Here is a 23746-nt window from a genome sequence, read left to right on the forward strand (position 1 = left end):
TGCTCCTCCTCAAAGCCAATCAGCATCCTGGGTTCATCTTAAAAAGAACTCCACATCCTCGTCTCTGCCTTCTGCTCAGCGAGCAAGCGGTGGCTGCGCGTGTCCGGTTTGGACTCTGATGACCGGATTCAACCCACCTCCATCCCCTTCTCCACCATCGTAGCAAGCTTCGCCTGGCTTCCTATGGTCCTCCTTCAACCTCGTCCCTATCAGAGTGTAATTCCTCCTTGGACTCTTATGGAATTCCCAGTCACTCCTTAAATCGGTCCGGCAGAAGACCGCCATGCTGAGCCTGGTTCTGCCAGAGGTTTCTTCCCAAAGGGGAGTTTTTCTCTCCACAGTCGCTTCATGCTTGCTCATCATGGACAGTTCATGCAAACCTGTGTTTATCAAGTTGGACATCAAGCTCAAACAGATCATCATATGGACTGAACAAACTTTGCTCCACCACCAGTTTCAGACCCGGGGGGAAATGTACCTGTTCTCATACGCCTGCTTATGCATATTCAAGTATAATTCAGCGTGAATTTTTCCTGCCGAGGTCTGAGCGCCAAACTCTTAAAATATTGTATCAATAAAATTCTTCTAATTGCCTTTTCTTTCTGTGTGAGTTTTTCAGAATGAAATTTAAAAAGAAGCATCAGACTCTGGTCCCTGAAAAGGTTCTGGTCACATCTTCGGCTGTTCTGGGGATATTTCTAATTAAAAGTTGTCATAAAACAAATGCATGAATGAAGAAATCAATGGAAAAACTAACACACAGCACATTAGCAGAACCTGGACTATTATTACGTATACAGTAAAATGACGGAGAATATAAGGATTAAGCTATAACTGCATATTAGATCTACAGCTGTGCAGTTCAATAGTAATGTTACTGTAATCATCTGCTCGATATAATAATATATAAAAAGTATCACATGATAAACCAAACCCTGAGGTTATTATTACAACTCCATTGTCTAACAATATGAAGTGTTCAATATAAAGTTTCAGATATATGGAATAATTAACAGTTTTTGAAGGTTTATTGAACATCCATTTCTATTCTTATAGTTTGGGCGCTGAAATTTACAGCAGAGAGCTCCTTCACCTTGGTTTTACTTGAAGCCAAAGAGAGAATGGAGTCTGTCTGTCTATTATGCAGCTCTAAACAGAGCAGAGAGCTCTGCTTTGTGAATCCTCTGACAGATGCTCTTTATCTGCTGCACAGGAACACTGAGGAGTTAGTCCCAAGTCTAAACGCAGGATACAGAGGTTCAGTGAAGGTGGTGTTGAAGGTGTAGAGGTGGATTAGAGAGTCAGTCTGTAGAAGGACAGGATGCCAGCAGGTTGATCGACATACACCGCTACTCTGTTAGAAGAGGAGGAGGAGGAGGGGGAAGGGGGGGGGGAGAGGAGTATATGGGTGTTACTCTCTTATTGTGCCAAGCAAAGTATCCGTCTTTATCTGAGCAGCTCAGACTCCAGGACTGGTTGTTAAATCCTAGAATGCACTCTTCACCACATCTTTTCCTTTTGATTCCTTGGTAACTCATCGATATTTGAACGTTTCCACGCCACTCCACCTCCCAGTAACTGCGACCAGTGAGACGATTTCTACACAGCAGCTGACAGTGATCAAATCTTTCTGGATGGTCAGGGTAGGGTTGATCCTCCTCCACACGTTCCACCTTCCTGTTGCCTTCAGACAGTTTTAGGTTAATGTTCACCGTGTTTGAGTCGATTTTGAGCTGACAGGAATCTGAGGGAACGAACAAACACAGTTAATGACCATTTATTGATGACTCCTGAATGAGTGAAGGGACAGTCTGGAGATGGTTGAATGTGAGCTGCACACTTACACTTCCTCAGACCTGGTTTACACCATTGGACGCCAGCAGGCTCCACCCTGAAAGAAGGAGGGGGTCAGACCATCAGTCTGTGATGTAACTTGATTTAACCTCCTAACAGTTGGCCTTGGCTAAAACCTGTTGGCTCCTACTGGCTCACCGATGAACCATTGAGAGTTAATGGGAAAAGCTATATCTGTTCCACTTTTATAGAGCAAAAATTTCAATTCAATTTTATTTATATAGCGCCAATTCATGAAACATGTCATCTCGAGGCACTTTACAAAGTCAAATCAATCATATTATACAGATTGGTCAAAGATTTCCTATATAAGGAAACCAGTTGATTGCATCAAAGTCCCAACAAGCAGCATTCACTCCTGGAGAAGCGTAGAGCTACATGGAGAGTCATCTGCATTGTCCATGGCTTTGCAGCAATCCCACATACTGAGCAAGCAAATACACTGCTAAAAGTGAAAGGATTATTTTTTAATTAGAGTATAATATCAAATCAGTCATACTCCTGGAGTATTGGGAAGGTCAGGTAAGAAGTAGAGAGCGCTGTTAATTGGCGTCTGCTGTTCTGGTGTCATGAAATACCAACAGGTCCCCTAAATGAGACAAAATAAGATGAGCCCAAAAACAAGAAGGGCTCTGCTGGTATAAGTCACAGACATTTCTTTACTGCTTTTAAATTGTTTTGCATTTGACCAGCTTCAGAGTTACTACAGGTACCATAAGGCGATACCTAAACCCTACAGACGTTGGGTCCAATCAGTCCAACAGTCCAACATGTGCCATCCTGGTTGAGTCTCATACTAACTTTTGACTTGTGGCCCTGAGGGACGCTGATGAAGGTCGAAACGTGTTGCTCAGAAATTATAGCTGTTTCCCAGTAGTTTAAGTCTGGCCAGTGAGTCTTCTCTTCACCAACTGAATCGACAAAAGATTCCAGCATAGCCATGAAATAAATCTGGTGCTTTTCATACCTGAGAGTTTCCAGGCTACAGCGTGGATCCTCTAGTCTTTCATTCAGTAGCTTTATTGATTTCTCTCCTGGATTGTTGTAGCTGACGTCCAGCTCTCTCAGAAAGGAGGTTTTGGAGCTCAGAGCTGATGCCAGAGAAATACAGCCTTTGTCTGCGATCATACATCCTGACAGCCTGCAGGTATACAGAACAACAGTCATAACAGAGAACAGTATGCATAATAGTCATCCAAAACAGGTTACATTTGACACAAACTTTTAAAACCAGAACTATGATGCCTTCTTCTCTTCTAAAGGGTTTAGGTCTACGGTCTAAGATGTCCATGAAAGAAGGCTGACTTTCTGTCTGGTTGATCACTCTTTTGTTCATGTTACCACATGTTTATGGATAATTGTCTTCAAAATGTTTCCATGACTATTACATTTTTTATTGAACTCCCCACAATTTTACCTGTAACTGTCAACAGGCTCCTTTTCCTACCTCCTACCTTACAGACTGCACTAGTTTGGCTGAAGAGTCCTGACCAATTAGACCCTTTCGAATGCAGCATATATGTATATATATATATATATATATATATATATATATATATATATATATATATATATATATATATATATATATATATATATATATATTCAAAGGCCAGCAAACCATCCAAGACAGCGTATTTGCCTCCAAAGCCTCAGATGAAAAAGTTAAGACTTCAATTGCCTCAGTTTTGTCTAGAAGTTCAGCTGATTCAAAATGCTGCAGCAAGAGTTCTGATGAAAATCAACAAGCGGGATCATATTTCTCCAATTTTAGCTTCCCTTCATTGGCTTCCTGTTTAATCAAGAATAGAATTTAAAATTCTTCTTCTAACGTATAAAGCCCTTAATAATAAAACTCCATCATATATCAGAGCTCTGATTACCCCGTATGTTCCTAAAGCCGGGCGTACACTGTACGAGTTTTTCCCCTTTTCGGACCGATTCTTCAGTCGTGCGAGCATTTTTTGAATCGGGCCGAATTTCAGCTTGATCGTAGAGGGGGGGAGGAGGGGGGACTGGCTTCTCACGACTACCTCCCGATCAGGAATCGGACGATCGGTGAAAATCAAACATGTTTGAAATTCAGTCGGCTGTCGTGAGGTTTTCGTGAGCGCATCCTGCTGTTCAAGCAGAGCTACGAGGGGGCGCCCTCCCCTCCTCTCCGTCCCCGCCAGCGGAGGGAGGGAAGCGGGCGTCCCTGAAGCAACCTCCGGCCGGTGTTGGGGAGGGCGAGCCGTCCGGTCCGCGCAACGCGCTGGCCGCCTGCTTCGCCACTCCTCCGCTTGCTGGGGGGGGGGGGGGGGGGGGTGTGGGCCAGGCGACGTGCCGCGCGGCCGCCGATGCGTCTCATCTTTCCTCTCTCTCCCCTCCGTTCCCCCGACGCCCGGTGCCTCCTGCGGGCCTCGCCAGAGCTGGGCTCAAACCCCTGCTCTGGGTCCCTGTCACCCACCGTCGCTCGCCTGCCTCTGCCACCACAGCGAGCGGTCCCAGAGAGGACACGACGTACAGTGTGAGCAGTCCGGTCTCGTCCGAGCGTCGCGCCACACAGATCGTGAGCGGTGAACTTTTTAAACCCCGCGGTTCCTTCGCACAGTTTGAGATGTATATAAGTACCACGACTGAAAAACTCGTACAGTGTACGCCCGGCTTAACAGAGCACTTCGCTCTCAGACTGCAGGTCTGCTGGTGGTTCCTAGAGTCTCTAAAAGTAGAATGGGAGCCAGATCCTTTAGCTATCAGGCTCCTCTCCTGTGGAACCAACTCCCAGTTTTGGTCCGTGAGGCAGACACCCCGTCTACTTTTAAGACTAATCTTCAAACTTTCCTTTGTGACAAAGCTTCTAGTCAGAGTGGCTCATGTTACTCTGAGCTACCTCTATAGTTATGCTGCTATAGGCTGCTGGAGGACATCAGGGCCTATTTTTCTCACTCTATAGAGTTCTACTGTTCTTCAATTATGCATTACGTGTTGTCATTTCTGCTTTAACTTTCTGTTCTCTCTCTCTTTTTTTTCATAGTAGGTATACCTGGTCTGACGTTCTGTTGACTGTGACATCATCCAGGAAAGACGGCTCACCTGCTATTACCATCTAATGTAGAACAGATTACTAGATCAATGTGTGCTTCTGTGCTTTTTAGTCTGTCTTGTTGTGTCTCTGCTCTGTGTTCTGTAACCCCAGTCGGTCGAGGCAGATGACCGTTCATACTGAGCCCGGTTCTGCTGGAGGTTTTCCTTCCCGTTAATGGATGGTTTTTCTTTCCGCTGTCGCTTCAAGCTTGCTCAGTATGAGGGATTGCTGCAAAGCCATGGACAATGCAGACGACTCTCCCTGTAGCTCTACGCTTCTCCAGGAGTGAATGCTGCTTGTCGGGACTTTGATGCAATCAACTGGTTCCCTTATATAGGACATTTTTGACCAATCTGTGTAATCTAATTGAATTTTACTTTGTAAAGTGCCTTAAGATGACATGCTTCATGAATTGGGGCTATATAAATAAAATTTAATTGAATTGTTTGCGTTGACACTTTCACCAGCTACCCCCACCAAAACAGAATCTGCACGAGAGATCCCACGTTACGGTGTTCCATTTTGCATTTGTTCTGATGAAGGAACACATTTCACGTCAGACTCCTTAAGACAAGTGGAGGACTACTTTGGGATCAAACAGAAGTTTGGGTCAGTGTATCATCCAGCCTCTCAAGGGCTTGTCGAGAGGACCAATCGCACAATCAAAGAGCATTTGGCTAAGGTTTGTGTTGATACTGGGAGGACATGGCTGGTTGCGCTGCCCTTGGTGATGTTCTCAATTAGATCATCACCCACTGATCGCAAGGGATTGTCTCCCCATGAACTTTTGATAGGAAGGACGATGCCCTATCCTTTCACTTCCTCTCCAGCAGGCTGTTAGCCCAGTCTGGATTCACAGAGACAGGAACAAACCAATTATGTCCAACAGTTGCAGTCTGCTGTGAAGTTTTTGTCTCACAACACACAAGAAGCTGACTGGCCCACTTCCTCAGGGGGAGTTATCCGTAATCATGTCAGAAAGCGGTCTGTTGGGCTTTTCAAAGATTCACCTGCGTGGATTTATGCAACAGGGATACCTCGTGGAGAGCCTGATGAATACAAGTTGGTTGATCAGATTGCGGCCGGGTTCAAATCTATATTTATATGTATCACCCCGAACAAAAATGTTGATTGTATTAACTACATACATTATAATGTACAGCGGCTTTCCAACCTCACTCGTGATGGATTTGAAGCAGTACATAGCCAACTTTCTCTCACCTCCTTAGTTGCCTATCAAAACAGACTGGCATTGGATATGGTCCATGTTCTCCGTGTCCATGTGCTCCGTCCGTCCGTCCGTCCGTCCGTCTTCTTCCGCTTATCCTGAGTCGGGTCGCGGGGGTAGCAGCTTCAGTAGGGAGGCCCAGACGTCCCTCTCCCCGGCCACTTGGGCCAGCTCCTCAGGAGGAATCCCGAAGGGGTTCCCAGGCCAGCCGAGAGACATAGTTCCTCCAGCGTGTCCTGGGTCTTCCCCTGGGCCTCCTCCCGGTGGGACGTGCCCGGAACACCTTACCAGGGAGGCGTCCAGGAGGCATCCTAACCAGATGCCCGAGCCACCTCAACTGGCTCCTCTCGACGTGGAGGAGCAGCGGCTCTACTCTGAGTCCTCCCCGGATGACTGAGCTCCTCACCCTATCTCTAAGGGAGAGCCCAGACACACTACGGAGAAAACTCATTTCAGCCGCTTGTATCCGGGATCTCGTTCTTTCGGTCACGACCCAAAGCTCGTGACCATGGATGAGGGTAGGAACGTAGATCGACCGGTAAATCGAGAGCTTGGCCTTTTGGCTCAGCTCTCTCTTCACCACAACGGATCGGTACAGCGCCCGCTTCACAGCAGACGCTGCACCAATCCGCCTGTCGATCTCCCGCTCCATCTTCCCCTCATTCCTGAACAAGACCCCAAGATACTTGAACTCCTCCACTAGGGGCAGCACATCCTCCCCAACCCGGAGAAGGCACTCTACCCTTTTCCGGTTCAAGACCATGGTCTCGGATTTGGAGGCACTGATTTTCATCCCGGCCGCTTCGCACTCGGCTGCGAACCGCTCCAGTGAGAGCTGTAGATCACGCCCTGATGAAGCCAATAGGACCACGTCATCCGCGAATAGCAGAGACGCAATCCTAAGGCCACCAAAACGGATCCCCTCAACACCTTGGCTGCTCCTAGAAATTCTGTCCATAAAAGTTATGAACAGAATCGGTGACAAAGGGCAACCTTGGCGGAGTCCATCTCTCACCGGAAACGAGTCCGACTTACTGCCGGCAATGCGGACCAGACTCTGACACTGGTCGTACAGAGACCTGACAGCCCTTATTAAAGGGCCCGGTACTCCATACTCCCGGAGTACCCCCCCACAGGATCCCTCGGGGGACACGGTCGAATGCTTTCTCCAGATCCACAAAGCACATGTAGACTGGTTGGGCAAACTCCCATGCCCCCTCCAGAGTCCTGCTGAGGGTGTAGAGCTGGTCCAGTGTTCCACGGCCAGGACGAAAACCACACTGCTCTTCCTGAATCCCAGATTCAACTATCCGACGGACCCTCCTTTCCAGAACCCCTGAATAGACCTTACCAGGGAGGCTTAAGAGTGTGATTCCTCTGTAGTTGGAACACACCCTCCGGTCCCCCTTTTTAAATAGGGGGACCACCACCCCAGTCTGCCAATCCAGGGGAACTGCCCCTGATGTCCACGCAATGTTGCAGAGCTGCGTTAACCAACACAGCCCCACAACATCCAGAGCCTTAAGGTACTCAGGGCGAATCTCATCCACCGCCGGGGCCTTGCCACCGAGGAGCTTTTTAACAACCTCAGCCACCTCAGCACCAGAGATGGGAGAACCCGACCCAGAGTCCTCAGGCTCTGCTTCCGCAACAGAAGAATTCCGCCCACCGAAACATAACGTCCCGAGTCGAGGTCAGCAGCACACCACCCCCACTGTAAACAGTGTTGGTACTGCACTGCTTCCCCCTCCTGAGACGCCGGATAGTGGACCAGAATCGCTTCGGAGCCGTACGGAAGTCTTTCTCCATGGCCTCTCCGAGGATAGGGCATGTGCTCCGTGTCCATGTGCTCTGTGTGCTGTATTAATCCCGGCTTCATGAGCATACCCAAGGGTCAGAGTTTTTGTGAAGACTGCACATTTTTCCTGTCAAGTTTTTTTTAATAGATCACATCCTTTATATATCTGTGCAGGGTCCTAACTCAGTTACTGTCTGACACAACTACCCCGTCCACTAGAGGGAGCACTGATACTGCCACAAGTTCTGCTCCAGCCTTAAACAGGAAAGAACTGCATTCACTGTGTTTACCAGATTACTTTGTCAACTCTGTAAAACAACAATATAAAGCTATTTTTATCTTGTTTTCCCTCCTATTGGATTCAGAAACAACACACTTTTTTGATTCCATTCATTTTATTTGGAATTATAGGTTAAATAATCTTAACAATGACAAACACATTTTAAATGAGTAAAACTGCATAAATATCAAGAGCTCGATGTGACACATATATAATTCAGTATTTTGTCCAACATTTATTTTATGAGAAATAAAAACAAAATTCCATAGCTCAACAAAACTCCCCCCTACCTTAAAAGTGAGATCAGTGAAACACAAGGGGAGGGAATAAAGCACAGACAGTTTAGGATCAAAGTCTGAGGAGACATTAAGAGCTAAACTGTGAAGATAAAAGTCTAACAAAAGACAACTAACCTGAATGAGCTGCCAACACAGCATGATGGACTAAAGGACTGAGAATATCTTGTGTTCTAGTTCAATTCCTCTACTGACCAAATAACGGATATTAATAAATCGTTTGCATCAATGATGTTGAGACAGTTTAACAGCTTCAGACAATTTTCTGTTGCTTGATCAATGAAATTCCACTTGACTTTGTTAAAGTTGAAAGAAAATTTTGTTTCTTACACATATATTATATTTTATTATGGCTTTACAAAATATTCACAACAATAACTAATACTCAGGTTTACTTCAGAAACTACAAAGATTCACGCACACCTTCATTACATTTATTAGGGATGTAAAGCTCTTAGTCTTATTCAGTACAAAGGTTGATGTAGAAAACATGAATTAGTTTCCTGTGTCAAATAAAACCCTGGGATCACATTAACTGACAAAAATGAGAAAGAAGAAGCACAACTCGCAGATGTTGAAGTTTCTAATAGAATTTTATCTCTGAGCAACTTGTTGAGGATTTCCTGTTCAAATGTGTTTCCATGACAATTAAGTGTTTTGTGTATATTGTTTTAAAAGGGACTCTCCTATTTCATGCAGTCCAGTATATTTCTCATTTTCTCATGCTGCAAAAAATAGCAAAAATAGCTTTTAAAAGGTATTAAGTAAAAAAATGTCTAGCTGATCATTTCTATGTATTAACCTTTGAGATTTTAGATGTTTATGAAAGCTTTGTCAAAATTTACAATGAAACATATATGACAATTATAAAATTAACTAAATAAATTTATGTCTCAATAAAGTGTTTATGAGAGAAGATGTGCAAACAGTTTTTTCAAAGTAAGAGGGTTTCCCAGACAGGAGGAGATTTATCAAAGCCTTCAGTGCGGAATCCAGCCAAGTGATGAAACAAGGACTAAACTGCACCAGAGAACCATGGAGAAAGGGTGAAAACTTAGAATTCTAGAATGCACAGCATTAACTCACTTCCATCACAACCTCAGAGAGGAGGAGCCACATCTGGGATCCCGGCTTCATCCGAAACGTTCCAAATATAGCACATTATCTCCTGTTCCTTGACCTTTCATAAGGTCAGCTGTGTGTCTTTCAGATAGCCTTTCACTCATATATGTCATTATGCAATGGAAATGCACATGGATGATGAAAGCCAAATCCAAAAGCCTTATCATGGCAAATGCTGTTGCACTTGGTCCTTACCAATTAGACTTTTGGATGCAGCCACCATGACATGTTAGAGTTATGAAACTGCTCCTCAGTGTTCTTCCTTTTTCCACAGCTCTCCACAGGCTGCAGTAACATCTTGATCTTTAGTGAAAGAAAGTATTATTGAAGAAACCTTGGCTGCAGAATAAGCTCAACAAAGAGTCACCAAGGAATCAGTAAAGACAGCAAACCCAGGATAAAGAGGTTCAGTGAAGGTGGTTATGAAAGTGTGGAGGTGGATCAGTGAGTCAGAGAAGACTCAGTAGAAGGACAGGATACCAGCAGGATGGTCCACGTAGACCGCTTTTCTGGTACAGACTGAGTAGGAGATGCATGCTCTTTCATTGTGCAGCTCCCAGACCACACTATCATACTGAGACAAAAATGCTTCCTACTGTAGCTCTGCGATAGTTTTTTAACAGCTTAGTGGGAAGTCCAGTCTATTTCGGTTTCCTGAGGAAGAAAAGCCATTGTTGGGCCTTCTTCACCAGACCGATGAGCAGTGACAGCAACTCCCACCAGCATCCACTCCACCAGATTATGTAAGAATATAGAAGGTTACACAAGTTGTGTAACAACACAGGCTGCATTAGGGAGCACATATGCATGAACATCTTGATCTCTAGTGAAAGACTGCATCTGTGAAGAAACCTTGGCTCCAGCATAAGCTTAAAGAATCACTGAGGAATCAGCAAAGACTGCAAATGCAGGATGCAGAGCCTCAGTGAATGTAGTGTTGAAGGTGTGGAGGTGGATCAGTGAGTCAGAGGAGACTCTGTAGAAGGAAATGATGCCAGCAGGTTGGTCCACATACACTGCTGCTCTATAGGAAACAGAGGAGGAGGAGGAGACAGATATTCCTATCTTTTTATTCCAAGCACAGTTACCATAGCGATCAGAGCAGGTCAAACTCCAGGAACGATCATTCATTCCAAACCGGCAGTCATTTTCGTCATTTTCGTCTCCTTTTCTTCCAATTCCTTTGTAACTCACTGATACATCGACTCTTTTACTTATCTCGACCTCCCAGTAACAGCGACCAGTAAGGGCATCCCTACACAGCAGCTGAGGAGGATCAAATCTGTCTGGATGATCAGGATATGACTGAAGCTCCTCTACGTGTGTCACCTTCCTGTTGTCTTCAGACAGTCTGAGGTTTCTGCTCACTGTGTTTGTGTCGATTGTGAGCTGGCAGGAATCTGATGGAGAGAACAAAGACAATCCAGCTGCAGTTATTGATCATTTATTGATCTGAATGAGTGATGGGTAGTCTAAAGATTGTTGAATGGGAGCTGCTTTGTTGTCATGAATCAAGGGAAAACACACTTACACTTCCTCAGACCTGGAGTCAACCATTGTTCTCCAGCAGGCTCTACCCTGAAAGGAGGGGGGGGGGGGGGTCAGACCATCAGTCTCTTCCAGAAGAAAGACATGGACATTATAAGGCTCTCAGAAACACATTGTTCTCCATGGAGAAAGAGCTAAGATCGCTAGTTCCTCAAAACCAAAATACTGTATTTTTACTGATTTATTGATGTTTTTCCATGACTTCATTCATTACAGATCACAAGAACAGAGGTAGAAGGAAGACAGGATTTTTTTTTTGATCTTCCTTCTTTATCAGACATTACTGCTGATTATTCCATCTCCTTACCTGAGAGCCTTTAGTCCCCATTCCTCCTGTCCAGCTGTCAGCAGCTTCACTCCTGCCTCTCCTGGATGGTTGTAGCTCAGATCCAGCTCTTTCAGATGAGAGGGGTTGGAGGTCAGAGCTGAGGCCAAAGAAGAACAGCCTTCCTCTGTGATCAGACAGCCTGACAAGCTGCAAACAAATAATAAAATACAGTAGAAACATCTTGTATTATCCCACAGTGGGGGTGAAGTGTGCAACTGAGGAGGGAGATTTCTAAACAAATTGTAAAATGTGTATGTATATTTGTGCATATAATCAGAGAGGCTTAGGTTACCCTGAGCTAGCTCTATAGTTATGCTGCTATAGGCTTAGGCTGTTGGAGGATATCAGGGTATATTGGTTACACTCTGCTGAGTTCTCCTACTACTCTCAAATGTAGCATTATGTTTCATCAATTGAACTTTTAAATTTATGTTCTGTTTTTCTCTTCAAACTAGCTACACCTGGCCTGTTGTTGTGTTTAGCTGTGACATTCTACTGGTGGGTTTGACTGCACTACTGCTCTCAGCAACTTGTTGTTCCCTTAAAGATGATCCACTGTTCTTCGGTGTTTAACCCACTGATCTCTATTTATTCACTGGATTGCTGATAGGGCCGAAAAAACTGAAGTCACTGGCCGCCATCTTGCTACTCCCTACTCTCACAGAGCCCCAAAGCATTTGGCTGCAACAACAAGCAGTTTTCTGGCTGTGTGAATACATTTCACAGGTAATTTTACAGTCAGTGGATATACTAACATTATCAAGTACTGAGAAAGTCATGTGCTGAAATATTTAGCATGTTATATATATATATATATATATATATATATATATATATATATATATATATATATATATATATATATATATATATATATATATATATATATATATATATATATATACACACCATTAACGGTAAATTTGTGGGACTTAGCTGTTTACTTTTGGGGTTTGGGTATAGACTGAACTGAAACTTATGATGCAATAGAGGATAATGCTGAGTGGGAATGTAAGCTGACGGTGTAACTGGGAAGACAAAAGAATATAAGGTATTATGGTGCCATCTAGATTTTTCTCATTGTGTCTGAGAAGTGGTCTTTAAGGGCACTACTCTTTTTGTTGTAATATGCATGTTTTTAGTATATCTTTCACTTTATCTGTGGAATTTAAATTGGCCAATATTTATATATAATAATGACAGACGCTGTAGTTTAAATGAGAGGGATCAGGGTTTTTTGAAGGCAACCACTCGTGTGCTAGATGGACCGTGTTTGTGGGGGAGATCTCCGTAACAGCAGGAAATTTAAAGTCATCCAAGTTTCGATGTCTTCAAGACATGCTTGGTTTCGAAGTAATTGATTGGAATATTCAAGATTTATGGATAAGTATAGCTCAGTGTTATCAGCATAACAGTAGAAATTAATACCATGTTGATAATTTTCTCGTGACCATAGATGAGGGTAGGAACGTAGATCGACTGGTAAATCGAGAGCTTCCCCTTTTGGCTCAGCTCTCTCTTCACCATAACGGACCGGTACAGCGCCCGCTTCACAGCAGACGCTGCACCAATCCGCCTGTCGATCTCCTGCTCCATCTTCCCCTCATTCGTGAACAAGACCCCAAGATACTTGAACTCCTCCACTAGGGGCAGCACACCCTCCCCAACCCGTAGAAGGCACTCTACCCTTTTTCGGTTCAAGATCATGGTCCAAACGGATTTGGAGGCACTGATTTTGATCCCGGCCGCTTCGCACTCGGCTGCGAACCGCTCTAGTGAGAGCTGTAGATCACGCCCTGATGAAGCCGATAGGACCACGTCATCCACTAATAGCAGAGACGCAATCCTAAGGCCACCAAAACGGATCCCCTCAACACCTTGGCTGCGCCTAGAAATTCTGTCCATAAAAGTTATGAACAGAATCGTGACAAAGGGCAGCCTTGGCAGAGTCCAACTCTCACCGGAAACAAGTCCGACTTACTGCCGGCAATGCGGACCAGACTCTGACACCGGTCGTACAGAGACCTGACAGCCCTTATTAAAGGGCCCGGTACTCCACCGGAGTACCCCCCACAGGATCCCTCGGGGGACACGGTCGAACGCCTTCTCCAGATCCACAAAGCACATGTAGACTGGTTGGGCAAACTCCCATGCCCCCTCCAGAATCCTGCTGAGGGTGTAGAGCTGGTCCAGTGTTCCACGGCCAGGACAAAAACCACCCCGCTCTTCCTGAATCGGAGATTTGACTATCCGACGGACCCTCCTTTCCAGAACCCCTGAATAGACCTTACCAGGGAGGCTTAAGAGTGTGATTCCTCTGTAGTTGGAACACACCCTCCGGTCCCCCTTTTTAAATAGAGGGACCACCACCCCAGCCTGCCAATCCAGGGGAACTGCCCCCGATGTGCACGCGATGCTGCAGAGCCGCGTTAACCAACACAGCCCCACATCATCCACCCCCGGAGCCTTGCCACAGAGGAGCTTTTTAACAACCTCAGCCACCTCAGCACCAGAGATGGGAGAATCCGACCCAGAGTCCTCAGGCTCTGCCTCCGCAATGGAAGACGTGTTGGTGGGATTAAGGAGGTCTTCGAAGTATTCCGCCCACCGACGCACGACGTCCCGAGTCGAGATCAGCAGCACACCACCCCCACTATAAACAGTGTTGGCACTGCACTGCTTCCCCCTCCTGAGACGCCGGATAGTGGACCAGAATCGCTTCGAAGCCTTACGGAAGTTGTTCTCAATGGCCTCTCCAAACTCTTCCCATGCCTGAGTTTTTGCCTCGGCGACCAGCCGAGCCGCCTGTCGCTTCGACTGCCGGTACACATCAGCTGCTTCCGGAGTCCCACAGGCCAATAAAGCCCGATAGGACTCCTTCTTCAGCTTGACAGCTTCCCTCACCGCTGGTGTCCACCAACGTGTTCAAGGGTTTCCGCCGCGACATGCACCGACAACCTTGCGGCCACAGCTCCGAATAGCCACCTCAACAATAGAGGCGCGGAACATGGTCCATTCAGACTCGATGTCCCCCGCCTCCCTCGGTACGTGTTCAAAGTTCTCCCGGAGGTGGGAGTTAAAGCTCCATCTCACAGGGGACTCTGCCAGACGTTCCCAGCAAACCCTCACAATACGTTTGGGCCTGCCAGGTCTGACCGGCTTCCTCCCCCACCATCGGAGCCAACTCACCACCAGGTAGTGGTCGGTGTCGAGCTTCACCCGAGTGTCCAAAACATGCAGCCGCAGATCAGATAAAACGACAACAAAGTCGATCATTGAACTGCGGCCTAGGGTGTCCTGGTGCCAAGAGCACATGTGGACACCCTTATGCTTGAACATGGTGTTTGTGATGGACAATCCATGACGAGCACAGAAGTCCAACAACAGAACACCACTCGAGTTCAGATCAGGTGGGCCATTCCTCCCAACCACGCCCATCCAGGTCCCACTGTCATTGCCAACGTGAGCGTTGAAGTTCCCCAGCAGAACGAGGGAGTCCCCAGGAGGGGCACTCTCAAGTACCCCTTCCAAGGACTCCAAAAAGGGTGGGTAATCTGAACTGCCGTTTGGTGCATAAGCACAAACAACAGTCAGAACCCGTCCCCCCACACGAATGCGGAGGGAGGCCACCCTCTCGTTCACCGGGGAGAACCCCAACGTGCAGGCACCGAGATGGGGGGCAACAAGTATGCCCACGCCAGCTCGGCGCCTCTCACCAGGGGCAACTCCAGAGTGGAAGAATGTCCAGCCCCTCTCGAGGAGACTTGTTCTAGAGCCGGAGCCGTGCGTCGAGGTGAGTCCGACTATCTCTAGTCGGAACCTCTCAACCTCGCGCACGAGCTCAGGCTCCTTCCCCACCAGAGAGGTGACATTCCACATCCCAAGAGCCAGCTTCTGCAGCCGAGGATCGGAACGCCAAGAATGATCAGCTGATTCACTTAAATACACATTAACATTCATGAGGTTGTTACGGCCCCTGGCCTCTTGAGACTGTGCAGGCTTGTGTTAGTTATGCAGGTCCAGCTGTGACAGAACACCTTCCTGATTGGCTGCCTGAAGGCTGCAGAGGAGCAGCGACCTCATTGGACCAGCAGAGGAGTGTCAAGCCAATCAGATGTTGATGAGGCCTACCTGCACCATATAAAAGACTCCTGAACTCATTCCTTCAATGGGGGAGAGCTAAGAGGAAGATTTTTTTGTTACGCTGTTCTGCCACCTTTGGTGCTTACAACTGCTTCGGGGAATTTGAACCAGTTGTGCTAGCTTGTTTTAAGTAGTTTGAATCTGCTTTTAGATTGACTTTGTACAAGCTAGAAGCTTGTGTTTAGGAAGCTTGGTGCTCTCTTTGCATGTGTGTTTTTTTCCCCTTTTCCCTTTTGAGTTGTTTTGAGTTTACCTTAGACTGACCTGTTTGAACATTTTGTAATTTAATTTGCACTTAACATTCTTGAAACTATTAGCCCTTTTTATTTTGTTGTATTAATTGGGTTAAAAAGTATCGTGTTTTGGATTTGTGAAACCATTCTTTATGTAATAAATCATCTTACACTCCCAATGTTACAGCTCCTGAACCTCTAGACCTTGGGGGCGTAACAAGCTGATTGGGACTAATCATATATTGATGAATTAGGGTGTGTAGAGGGCAAAAAAAGTACGCAAACATTTAGGCGCAGCTGTGATTTACAGAGCAAAACTGTTTACTGGTGTTCATGCTCAAGTATTTGCAAATCAGGATTTTTTTTTACAGCGACAGCCCAATTTAGATATTTTGGTATATGCAAACTTTTTGAGTCGATCCTACACAATGTTTTATAAATGAGACCCCTGGTCCACTTTTCCATGGTCAGGACAAAAGCTAAATTACTCCTTTTGGATCCAAGGTTCAACAATCAGTCAGAGCCTCCTCTTCAACACCCCAGAGTAAGTCTTCCCAGGGATGCTGAGAGGTGTGATCTCTCAATAATTGGAACACACCCTTTGGTCCCCTTTCCTGAAAACTGGGTCTAACACCCAAGCAATGTTGGGTTCCCCATAGGACATTCAAGAGGCATGTCAATTATGATAGCCCTACAAGATTCAGAACCTTCAAAAACACAGGCTGAATCTCATCCACACCTGGCACCCGGCCACTGGAGTGCTTTTTAACAACCTTAGTGAACCTCTGCCAGGTTGATAGAAATACATGCTCCCAATTCTTCAGGTTCTGTCTTCTCCAAGGAGGATATTAGAGGATATGTGATTGGGTTGAGGAGATCCTCAAAGTACTCCTCTCGCTGCACAATGATGTCCTCTGTCTGGGTCTACAACACACAACTAGGGCTGATACATGTTTCCCTTTCCCACTTAAACCTGTCTCAGTCACCCTCTCACTGCCAGATTGTCTCGTCTTGTGCGATGTGCTCTGCTACTACCAGTTCCTGTGTGCTCAACCAGCTGGACTCTTCTGCTTCATTTGTGCTTTCAGCCTCCACTGTCGAATGTGATCAGTGTCTTTTAGCTGTGCAAGTCTGCCTGTTTCCCTGTGAGTTCAAGTTGCTTGCGTTGCCCATTCTGGTGATTCGGTCCACATCGCCTGTTCTGGTCAGACCCTACCTTCATCACTGGTTTGTCCTGTCACTGCCTGCAAACACTGTTCAGTCTGGTTCTGTTTGCCTGCCTCACCAACCACTACTCATCTATTGAATAACCTTTTTAAATGTAACTCTATTGTCTGGCCAGAATATTGGGTCCTCAGAACACTACCCTTAAGTGGACAAGGGAACATGTGAGCAGACTTGACACCATTACAACAGCTGGAGCTGATCAGGTACAGAGTGGTGGCTAGTAGGTGGCTGGTTGGAGTGGAGGAGACTCCAGAAAGTAAACAAACAAAAACAAACAGAAACCTAAATCATGACATTTTCTGAGTTGCCAAATAGTTGTCTAGAACTTTCTTGAGGCTGACCAAGATCTCTCTCCATAGTCTCTCCAAATTCCTTGGAGTTTTATCTTTCATAACCATAGAAGCTGCCCCCCTTCTGGCTGCCCGCTAACTGTTGATTCAGTAGTCTCCTAGGACAACAAAGCCCTAATGGCCTCCTTCTTCAACCTAATGGCTTTTCATCACCACCGGCGTTCACCAGCAGGTCATCTGGTTGCCGTAGCCTCTCCTGGTGCCGGTTCCAACTATTTATTAGGTGGTGATGGGTTGATAGGTCTGCCTCTCTCTTCACCTGAGTGTTGGCACCATATGATTAAACTGAAGTATGTCCATGCATAAAAACATCAAAAGACTATTTACAAGAATAGAAAATGTGCATAAACAGCAGATATGTCAACTTTGATTCATTTTATTGGGAGCAGGGATGTTTTTAAATTCTAACAGGTGCTGGGAGGAATGATCTGTGATAATGCTCCTTTGTGCACCAAGGATGCTGCAGTCTGCGATTAAATGAGTCATCCAGCTCTGCAAAGGTTTAATGCATGGCACATTAGAAAGAATGATAAAATTTTAAAATTTGTGGAAATAAGCTCTTTAGCGGAGGCATTATTACATTATTTAATAGAAATAATGGTGCATATTCTAATAGTACTGAACATTTATTAGGAGTGACAGAGCTGTAAAACCTGAAAGTAAAGGAAATTGAACAATGATCAGCAATTATACAAAACAATTTTTAAAAAATTACCATAGAATCTCCAGCATGCATTGTGGATTTTTCAGTCCTTCACACAGCAGCATCACTCCTGAATCCATTAAATCGTTGTTACTCAGGTCTAACTCTCTTAAATTTGAGGACTGAGAGCTGAGGACGGGGGACAGAGCTGCACAGGTTCTCTCAGAGAGATTACAGCCACTTGTCCTAAAGAACAAACCATTTTAAACAAAAATTATATATCAAAGGTCAGACAATCTTTCTATACATAATTCTGTACATGTGATTCTAGAGAGCCACTCTGCTGGCCTGGACAGCATTCAGTTCTCCTACAGGTAGAATAGCTCCACAGAGGATGCTGTCTTGTTAGCACTGCACTCAGTTCTGACTCATCTGCAGCAGCCCAACAACTATGTTAGGATGCTCTTCATGGACTTCAGCTCAGCCTTCAACAGCATGCTCCCAGAGATGCTGGCTCTGAAGCTCAAAAACATGGGATTATCTCCACCTTTCTGCTCCTGGATCATTGTCTTACTCACCAACATAGGATAGGGAACAGTCAGGGTTGTGTCCACAGCTCTTCTCTCTTCAAACTTTTCAGCCTCCCCTCAAACATGGTTTTGAAGTTTGTGAGCGACACCACTATGGTGGCTCAATGAGACCCATTACAGAGAGGAGGTCCGCAATCTGAAACAGTGGTGCTCCAGGAACAACCTGATCCTGAACAGCAGCAAGACCAAGGAGGTAATAATAGACTACAGGAGGCGGTGGAGCACATGGACAGCATTAGGTTCCTGGGCATTCACATGTCCTCTGACCTCTCCTGGACTGTGAGCACCTCCCACCTGGTGAAGAAGGCCCAACAACAGCTCATAGTCCTTGGGAAACTGAAAGGGACTGGTCTCAGCATAACTGTGGGGTATGAGAGCTGCACAGTACAGGAGCTGAAGGACTTAGCATGGGTTTTGAGGACAGCACAGGGGATTGTGGGATGCCATCTGCAGGATGTAGACTCAAATTTTGCAGCACAAGTCAAAAGAACCGTCAGATAAATTGCCACAGCTCTCACCCACCCGGGCAATGTTTGTCCCTCTCCCATCAGGTAAACGTTTCAGGAACATCAAATCCAAAATGAACAGACTCAAAAACAGCTTCTTCACAAGATCTGTGTGGGCAGTCGCCCCCTGCTAAAAAGACTGAGTCTGTTATACCACAATCATTCACTGTAGTGAATCATTCACTGCATTCACTGTAGTGATATTGTTATCACAATATCACTACAGTGAATGCATATTTGCACACTCTTAACTTCATGGACATGGACAGTGCTATGAAAATATATGATTATTTATTATATTAATCAGGCATTTTGATGGAAAACAATAAGAGTTACCTTTTAATCTCTAAACTGTTTACAGAAGGTGGGGGTTAACTCTGAGGGATAACACGTGCAGCCACTTAGGGTGTTTGTTTTTAAGGTCTGAAAGCTATTTTATGGTTCCTGAGGTCATCTGGGTTGACCCCTGATAGGACATCTGGGTGCTAAATCAGCCTTACGTCACAAAGATTCTTAGGAGAACAGATATCATTTGTTTTGGAGCAGATAGGACCTGGAGCCTCAATGTCTGGGCCCACACCCCCCCCAAACTAACTGTGAGGGTCAATCTTTTAAAAGATGTGTTCGGGTGGTGTAAAGTAGAAAAAAAGCTTGCAACACCATGAGGTAGGATGCCGGGTAAATATGCTAAATACGGCGATATGGTAACATAAGTTTTTGTCTCCTTTTGGAATTCCAAATGTAATAAATACCAGTATGTTAGAAATGTTTGTCTCTGATAATTTGTTTGTCCTTTGCTGCCAAATTTTCGAACCGGGTGAGACGGGCTGTGGGGAATGGAACGGGCCCAAATCTTAACAACAGTTATGTATATGAAGGCTTAAGTTTACTGCACATAATTTGCTGCAGGCATGAAAGCATCATCAAAGATGCTTTGAGTGACTAATTTTTACAACACAGTAAATCATTTAATTTGGAAGGACTGACTTTTCGAACTCAGTACGAGTCTTATTAAACCCTAAAGGCTATTTCTCTCTCTCTCTCTCTCTCTCTCTCTCTCTCTCTCTCTCTCTCTCTCTCTCTCTCTCTCTCTCTCAACAGAGAGAGAGAGAAAGAGAGTACCATGTGTTACCATGTAACACATGTAACATTGAAACATTATTGATAAACAAAGGTTAGATTACATTTCTGTATATAAACTTACACAACTTTGGCTGTTGTTTTGACCACTGGCAACAGTCGGAGAAGGGCCTCCTCTGAAGCAGAGTATTTCTTCAGGTCAAACACATCCAGATCTTGTTCTGATGACTGTAAGATGAAGCCCAGAGCTGACCACTGAGCCGGAGACAGTTTATCTGTGGAGAGACTTCCTGAACTCAGAGACTGTTGGATCTCCTCTACTAGAGAACGATGATTCAGTTCATTCAGACAGTGGAACAGATTGATGCTTTTCTCTGCAGACAGGTTCTCACTGATCTTCTCCTTGATGTACTGAACTGTCTCCTTATTGGTCTCTGAGCTACTTCCTGTCTGTGTCAGCAGACCTTGTAGGAGTCTCTGATTGGTCTGTAGGGAAAGACCCAGGAGGAACCGGAGGAACAAGTCCAGATGTCCATTTGGACTCTCTATTGCTCTGTCTACCGCCCTTTGGTAAAGATGTGAGGGGTCTCGTTTATTTAATGACATGGATGACAGCGACTTTGTTTCCTGTTCTTCCATGAGATTGACCCCAGAGTTGATGAAGGTCAGGTGGACATGAAGAGCAGCCAGGAACTCCTGAAGACTCAGATGGACGAAGCAGAACACCTTGTCCTGGATCAGTCCTCCTTTCTCCTCTCTAAAGATCTGTGTGAACACTCCTGAGTACACTGAGGCTGCTCTGACATCGATGCCACACTCTGCCAGGTCTGATTCATAGAAGATCAGGTTTCCTTTCTGCAGCTGATCAAAAGCCAGTTTTCCCAGAGACTCAATCATCTTCCTGTTCTTTGGACTCCAATGTGAATCTGTTTCAGCTCCTCCATCATACTTGATCTTCTTCACTTTGGTCTGAACCACCAGGAAGTGGATGTACATCTCAGTCAGGGTCCTAGGTAGTACTGCCCTCTTGTTGGTCTCCAACATCTTCTCCAGAACCGTAGCAGTGATCCAGCAGAAGACTGGGATGTGGCACATGATGTGGAGGCTTCTTGATGCCCTGATGTGCGAGATGATCCTTCTGGCCTTCTCTTCATCATCATTGATTCTCCTCCTGAAGTACTCCTCCTTCTTTGGGTCAGTGAACCCTCTGACCTCTGTCACCATGCCAACACACTCAGGAGGGATCTGATTGGCTGCTGCAGGTCGTGTGGTTATCCATAGGCGAGCAGAGGGAAGCAGGTTCCCCCTGATGAGGTTTGTCAGCAGAACATCCACTGAGGTGGACTCTGTAGCATCAGTCAGGATCTCCTGGTTCTGGAAGTCCAGAGGAAGTCGACTCTCATCCAGACCATCAAGGATGAACAGAACCTGGAAGTCTTTAAAGCTGCAGATTCCTTTGGTTTCAGTAAAGAAGTGATGAACAAGGTCCACCAAGCTGAACTTTTTCTCTTTCAGCAGATTCAGCTCTCTGAAGGTGAATGGAAATATGAAGTGGATGTTCTGGTTGGTTCTGCCTTCAGCCCATTCCAGCAGGAACCTCTGGGTTAAGACTGTTTTCCCAATGCCAGCGACTCCCTTTGTCATCACTGTTCTGATTGGTTGATCTCTTCCAGGTAGGACTTTAAAGATGTCTTCTTGTCTGATGGTTGTTTCTGGTCTGTGTGGTTTCCTGGATGCTGTTTCAATCTGTATGACCTCATGTTCATCATTGACCTCTCCAGTCCCTCCCTCTGTGATGTAGAGCTCTGTGTAGATCTGGTTCAGGAGGGTTGGACTTCCTGCTTTAGCGACGCCCTCAAACACAAACTGGAACTTCTTCTTGAAGGTGTTTTTAAGGATATGCTCAAAAGCTGAGGGAAGAAGCCCTGGATGAACATAAACATAGGATTATTCTTTTTCAGGTTAGATTTGAGTTTTTCCTTGCACATAACATAAAATCCTGAAATCAAAAAACAATACATTTCACATTTTTAATTAAAATACTCTTCTTTCTGCCTAAAAATATGAAGAAACCAAAGGAAGGAAAAATGAAAAAACAAATCTAAAACCCCCAGGTATATATGTAGACAAGAGTAATGTAAATGTAAATGCCGTCTGTTGCCTTAGGTCCTGGTTGGGTCGCTCATTGCAACTCTGGCCTAAGGATGTAATGATCTCAGTACTTTTGCTGGGCTGATCATCCACCCTACACACCTGCCCAAATTCTGCCAAGTCCTCAATCAGCCTTCATCTGATCCACCTGTCTCCAGCTCCATTTATTCAGCCTTCTGTCCAAGCAAAAGTGCCAGAACGTCTTGTGCCACCTCGGTGAGACTATCCAGCATTCTCTATTATCTGCCTGCCTGCCTGTTTGTTGCCCGACCTGATCTGTTTTTTGTCTCTGAGTCTGCCTAACCCCTTTCAAGCTCTGTTGCCGGTCTGGACTCCCACCGATCAGCCCGTGGTCCTCTGCATCGGACTGGACTCATCCTGGACCTCTGAATCTGGACTGCCTGCCTGTTGCCCGACCCCGATCTGTTTGTGAGTAACCGCATCTGTCTAACCCCTGTGTGCCTCTGAACTCAGCCGGACTAAGGACCTGGACTGGACCCCGACCCGCTCTGGACTATCCCTCGGACCTTCTCTGGATTTCGGATTCCACCGGAACTGGACTGCCTGCCTGTTGCCCGACCCCGATCTGTTTGTGAGTAACCGCATCTGACTAACCCCTGTGAACCTCTGAACTCAGCCGGACTAAGGACCTGGACTGGACCCCGACCCGCTCTGGATCCGTCCCTGGACCCTCTCTGGACTCCTACCCCTCGGCTCCTTCCCCGGACCCCCGTTTCTCTGCCCCGCTTCCTCGTTACTAGCCAGCGCTCGGATTACCCGACTCTCCAGGTTAGTGGCTACTCCTCTGTCCATCAAACGCCAGCATTTCCTGGTCATTAACCAGCTGCTCTGCCTCCAGGGTTCCTGCAGACGTGAGCCGCTCGGGTTGCCGTGCGACTGCCATTAAATAAACACTTGAAAGCGTCACTGACCTTGTCTTGGTTGTTTACTGGGTCCAGTCTCCGTTCCTTACAAAGGAGACTGGATTCGGGTGTTGGCCTGAACATGTCCATTCTTGGCATTACAATATGGCTTAATGGTTATATATTGTAACCGCATCAATGGAAAATTAACAGATTTTAATCTGAGAGCTGTCTTTTATGAACTAGGGATGGTTTCCCATAAAACCACTATGTTCAAACATAAGAGTTCCACAGACAGACTTATTACCAGGTTACCTAAGGCTAAACATCAACTAATTTTGAATTACCATGAAATAGTTTAGATACTCAGACAGGGAAGTTTTAAGAGTTAACAACTGCACTCCAACATTGCTCAAGGTAACAACCAGACACCATCAAA

General features: G+C 45.7%; 1 pseudogene; it reads right to left on the bottom strand.

Annotated features, from left to right (window-relative positions):
- Positions 1–630: 630 nt before the first annotated feature.
- Positions 631–23746, bottom strand: part of LOC110367385 — a 34075-nt pseudogene continuing 10959 nt past the window's right edge.

This window comes from Fundulus heteroclitus, unplaced genomic scaffold (genome assembly GCF_011125445.2).
Source record: "Fundulus heteroclitus isolate FHET01 unplaced genomic scaffold, MU-UCD_Fhet_4.1 scaffold_340, whole genome shotgun sequence".
Classification (NCBI taxonomy): Eukaryota; Metazoa; Chordata; class Actinopteri; order Cyprinodontiformes; family Fundulidae; genus Fundulus; species Fundulus heteroclitus.